The sequence below is a fragment of the Mesoplodon mirus genome (genome assembly GCF_964341445.2).
Source record: "Mesoplodon mirus genome assembly, chromosome: 11".
NCBI classification, from domain to species: Eukaryota; Metazoa; Chordata; class Mammalia; order Artiodactyla; family Ziphiidae; genus Mesoplodon; species Mesoplodon mirus.
This window is the reverse complement of record NC_138987.1, coordinates 58,060,100-58,066,099: the sequence shown is the minus strand read 5'-3', so window position 1 is coordinate 58,066,099 and position 6,000 is coordinate 58,060,100.

Below are 6,000 nucleotides of genomic sequence, written 5' to 3'. Positions count from 1 at the left end.
CAGACCTCCAAGGGCCCCAGAGGAGACAGACTTCAGACACCCCCTCCCATCCCACCCACTCCCTGCTTCAAAGGACCAGCACCCAGGACAGAGAAACCACGCAGAGTGCAGAAGCAGGCAGGCTACGCGTGCCCTAAGGGTGGGGACCACATTGGTTTTAACACTGTAACCCCCTCCACACCCCCAGCCTTAATGGCTAGCACATGCCCTGCCTTACTTGAACCCCCAAGAAATGATCTACTGTAGGCATGTTTCTAAGCACTTTTCTGAGCTCCCCAGCAGGTGGAAGGGAGCAGGGCGCCGGCTGAGTCCTGGGTTCAGATCCAAGCTCTGCTACCTGCTGGGTGTATTCGTTTCCTCCTGCTGCTGTAACCATGAACTTAGTGGCTTAAAATAATGCAATTTCATTGTCTTACGGTTTGGAGATCAGAAGTCCAAAATGGGTATCCACAGGCTAAAATCAAGGTGCCAGCAGGGCTGCGCTCCTTCTGAAGGTACTAGAGGAAGATCACTTCCCCACCTTTTCCAGATTCTAGAGGCCACCCACCTTCCTTGGTCCCCTTCCGTCTTCAAAGCAACAGGAGTCTTTCTCACAACATCACTCTCCTGGCACCCTCTTCCACATCTAAAGGACCCTTGTGATTACATTGGGCCCAATGTAATCATTCAGAGTAATCTCTCCATCTCAAGAGGCTTAACTTATTCATGTCGGCAAAGTCTGTGGCCATGGAAGGTAACATATTCACAGGCTCTGGGGGTTAGGACATAGACATCTGGGGGGTCCAAGACATTTGGGGGTTCCATTATTCTGTCTGCCAGACTGGGTGACCTTGGATAAGTTCTTTAACCCCCCAGAGCCCCAGCATCTTCAACTGTAATCTAAAAATAGCTCCTGCCACATGGGTGGTCATGGCAATTTAGAAAGCCACATGAACGGGAAGCTCTGTGCCTCACACTGGGGGCGGGGGGTGTCCTGGGCCAGCAGCGCTGCCCTCTCCCTTTTGGGCTTCCTGAGGATAGAGGAAAAGGAGCAAGCTGCAGGAGAAACCTGGGTAAGGGATCTCAGAGGCTAGTGAGGGTGTGGGTCTCTGGGGGCTCAGGCAGGAATGGGAGGAGGTACGGGGGTCTGTGAGGGTCCCGGGATCTGGGCAGCTGTGAGGCCCTGCCTGGAGGGCAGCCACCCCACACGGCTACGGACACACACACCTGCAGTGACCCGGGACAGGGCAGCAGGCGTGCCGCTCCTGCCTGTTCCTGCCTTCCTCCCCCTCATCTGCCGCCATCTGTTTGCAGGGCTCTGGGGCCAGCAGGCAGGCAGGAGCCCCAGTCCAGGCTGCTATTACCCTGCTAAGTTCAGAGTGCGGAACAATGACCCAGGAAGATAAACCCCACATAGAGGAATCACCCGCTACAAAACATTGATTAGGCCCCAATCTTGCCCAGTGCTGTCTGCCCACTCAGGAGGCAACAGGCCACCTCAGAGAGGAGCTGAGGTCGTCAGACTCCCCCTGGCCGGTCCTGCTCCATCCAGCAGCCCAGGCCATGGTGGGGGCTCCAGCCCTGCACCCTGCTCCCTCTCTCCTCACCCCACCTTCCCTTCCCTACCCCTCCCTGGTCCATCCCCACCCCGGTTCATCCCCCTCTCTCCCAGCCCCCAGCTCCTCCCAGCTTCCCCCAGAACTTCAGAGCTCAACTTAGGAGCTAAGACTCCAATCGGGACTTCCCTGGTGGCGCAGTGGTTAAGAATCCGCCTGCCAACGCAAGGGACACGGGTTCGATCCCTGGTCCAGGAAGATCCCACATGCTGCGGGGCAACTAAGCCCGTGCACCACAACTACTGAGCCTGCGCTCTAGAACCCGTGAGCCACAACTACTGAGCCCGCGTGCCACAACTACTGAGCCCGTGTGCCACAACTACTGAAGCTCGCACCTAGAGCCCATGCTCCACAACAAGAGAAGCCACTGCAGTGAGAAGCCCGCGCACCGCAACAAAGAGTAGCCCCTGCTCGCCGCAACTAGAGAAAGCCTGTGTGCAACAGCAAAGACACACTGCAGCCAAAAATAAAAATAAATAAAATAAAATAAATTAAAAAAAAAAAAGACTCCAATCAACAGGAGGAAGCCTGGGCTGAGGGCTGCATTTAGAGGCAGAAGATCCAGGTGCCAATCCCACAACTCTGCATGATGAGGGGGCAGGGATGCCTGGCCTGCCAAGCAGTGTTGGGGAGATGAAATTGGGTCACCTGTTGGAGTGCTTTTTGTAAGCCTGGGTACTAATCTGAGTTATGGGGACATATGGAAGGACTTCCTCCTCCTTTTCTCCCAGAGACACAGTGGGCAGGGCTGGCCTTGGATTGACCTTTCATAGACAGCTGTCTTGGAGACTCCCCACATCTCACTGCATCAGGAGATCCCCAGCAGGTGCTGGAAGAAGGAGATGGAAGGATGGAGAGGGAGGGAGCACTCTTCTAATTCCTGGAAGGGATGCTGCCCAATTCATGAATCACTAATAAAGCCAATTAGATCTTCAATTTTTTTAAAAAAAGAACAGAAAGAAAGGGACTTCCCTGGTGGTCCAGTGGTTAAGACTCTGCACTTCCACAGCAGGGGGCAATTGTTCGATTCCTGGTCAGGGAACTAATATCCCACATGCCATGCGTCACAGCCAAAAGTAAAAAATAAAATAAAATAAATTTGTTTTAAAAAGAAGGATGGGGCTTCCCTGGTGGCGCAGTGGTTGAGAGTCCGCCTGCCGATGCAGCGGACACGGGTTCGTGCCCTGGTCCAGGAAGATTCCACATGCCACGGAGAGGCTGGGCCCGTGAGCCATGGCCGCTGAGCCTGCGTGTCCGGAGCCTGTGCTCTGCAATGGGAGAGGCCACGACAGTGAGAGGCCCGCGTATAGCAAAAAAATAAAAATAAAAATAAAAATAAATAAAAAAGAAGGATGGAGAGGGAGAGGACACAGCTGCCTGCACGTGGTAGATCCTGATAAATAGGTGTTGAGTGCATAATGTTCAACCCCTGAGCTCCTACTGTATGCCCGGCATTGTGCTCAGTGCTACGGATACAAAGATGAATGAACCATAAACCACCATCGCTCAAACACCAGTTCTCGGGATCCATCCTGAGGGTCTCCCGTGTGCCCGGTATGGGCACTGAGGAGCACTGGATGAGTGGGACATCCCTGCATTGGGGGGTGGTCTGCGTGTTGGTGACTACCCACAGGACCGCAGCCTCCTGGGGCTATCCAGCCTGTGTCAGCTGGCGCAGTGCCCAGCACCACCCTGGGCTACTGCCATCCTGGCAAGCTCGCAGAGGCCAGGCACTGACGGCTCCGCAGGGAGCAGAATATGGTTTCGGTCTATTATCAGGGCAGATAAAGCAGCAGCTGAAGCTCAGGGAGCAGTCTGGGCTTACAAATAAGCATCCCCAGATGCCCTGCAACTCCCCCATCCTGCCTTTGTCAGCCACCCTGGCCTTCCAGTCCCTCTTTGTTCCTCTCTGAAAGCAGTCCCAGGGAAGAGGACACCTCCTAAATAGCTGCGTGCAGTGCCAGGAATGGAAGGGTGAGGAGGCTGGAACCAGCCAGGCAGCTGACCTGGAGGCAGCAGCTGGATGGAAAGAGATTCCAGAGTTCAGAAAGAGCTGGACTGGGAAGCAGAGGGGCCGGTAATGTGGGGAGAACACCCAAGTCACCACCCTGCCACCTGATCTTTGTATGTGCCCCACTGCTCAGCACAGGGATAGGCGCCCAGGAGAAATGCAGAAAGCACTTCCTGAATGAAGGCACAGTTGGCCGCGGTAGGTAAGGTTGGCGGTTTCTCCAGTGACCAGGATTCCAGGTGTGGGGGGACTCACTGGAGGGGAAACTGGGTCCCCAGATCCTGTCTAATGGGGGAGGGTGCTGGAGGAAAGAGACCCTTGCCTAAGAGAGCCATGGAAACAAGTGCTAAATAATAGAGGACACACCGTGTTTTAACTCAACAACTATTTCCATGCGCACCTACTATATGCCAGCTGTGATGGAACAGTGGGTAAAACAAAGTCCTGGCACCACAGAGGCTGCTACTGAGAGCTCTCCCCATCAGAGACAAGTAAGGGGGCTATCTGGGAAGACTTCCTGGAGGAAGGGGGCAGGCAGGCTGGCTGAGTGGCCAGCATGAAAGCTCAGAGGCAGCCAGGAGGGAGGGCCGTGGGGGAGGGAAGAAGAAAGCTGAGTGTCTGAGGCCTGAGAAATGAGGGCTCTTAGGAGGAACCATCCTCGTGGGTTGAGCAGCCACAGTGGGTGGTTGGAGAGTGGGCAGGAGGCCACTAGGAGTGGCCTGTTGCTGGGACCTGGCATTTCCTCCTGGGGAGGAGGGAAGCGAGAAGGTGCGGTGTTTCCCGGGGAACAGGGGTCTGTGCCGCCGAGGGGCCCTCCCTGGGAGCAGCTGGCGGAAGTGGGGCCTCCTGCCAGTTTCCGTTTGTGCAATCCTCCTTCCTGCCCCCTCCACCCAGAAGCAGGCCTGGCAACCCTGCCGGATGTCACTGGCATGAGCCCAGCACCCACACAGCTGGGCAGGGGCTGAGGTCCCTACCTTACATGGAAGGAGAGGGACCTGGGCAGCTTATGGCTCTGTCCCTGCCCTGCCCCAAATGCACGCCTGACCAAAGTCTAAGCCTAATGGGGCTTCTGCCAGCTTAGGGAGGCTTCCTCCTGCCTCCTTCTTTTGCAAGAAGGACCATGAATCTTCTCGCCCACCTGAGGCACCTGGCCATGACAGGAGGGCATCAGAGTTCCCACCCTGTGCTGAGTGGGAGGCCAGGCCTCTGGGAGTCCCCACCAGTGGACCCCTGCCACCCCAAGCAGAGGGCCCAGCGTCTCGCTCCACGACCCACCTGGGGTCTGTCGCTCTATACCATCTGAAGCTCTTGGTGTTGTATCCTGTGTTGCAATATCATATAGCAAGTGCCGGGTGTGGAAGGGTGGCCTTTTACTCATTCCAGAAGGAAATAGTCATCAAGAACCTACTACGTGCCAGGCATTGTGTCAGGCCCTGGAACCCCAAGGAATAAAACCATCTTGTGGTCCCTGGGCTCACAGAGCTTCACAGGGTAGGCAGGCACAAGTAAACAACCAACAACAAATCATCACAAATTGGGCTAAGTGCTATGAGGACAGGAAAGTGTAATTAGCCTCTGCTTACCTCTCCCTGACCCCAGAGGCCTGCCCTCAGTACAGAATGCCCATACCTGCCTGACCTCTCCAGAACACTGCTTGGCTAGAGACCTTGGATCACACTGGAAACCACTGAGGACCTGGCATAACAAGGGGATTGACCACACTGTAAGGAACATTTGTCGAACCAAACTGGAAAAAAAATGTTTAATTAAAAAAAATTCAAATCATCCAGTACAATCTAATTTTACAAGCTATTAAGGCCCAGAGAGGCCAAGCGTTTGGCCCCAAACCACACAGCTGATGAGTAGCAGAGCCCAGACCAGAAACCAGCTCTGCCAGCACCCCATGCTGCCCCCTAGTCTATCCTGGACCAGTTCACAGCCTCCAGGGCCCTGTAGCCTCCTGGCCCATCTCAGATGACTTCTTTGCAGATCAGCACTGGCTGATTGAATTGTACGCAGTGATGGAAATGTTCTGTATCTGCGCCAGCACGGACACATGACGTCTCTCGTCAGGTTCAGGGAAACGGGGCCAGTTTGGTGGGGGTGGGAATGGGCAGGGCCTGTGGAGAGAAGGAGAGTGTGAGGAGATGAAACACAGAGAGGAAGAAGGGCAGCAGGTGCAAAAAATCTTGTTTGACATTCCAAGGAATCTTCTAGAACTTAATCCACGGAGAGCCACTGAAGGACTTTATGCCAAGTGATGAGATGCCTGCATTGCAGCCTTCCTGGGTCCCCGAGAAGGCTGCTGCTCCTCTGAGCTCCGTAGCACCTCTGACACCCCAGTCACGCTGGCTCCCGTCATCGTCACCGTCCTACACGAAGAGTTTGCTGCCA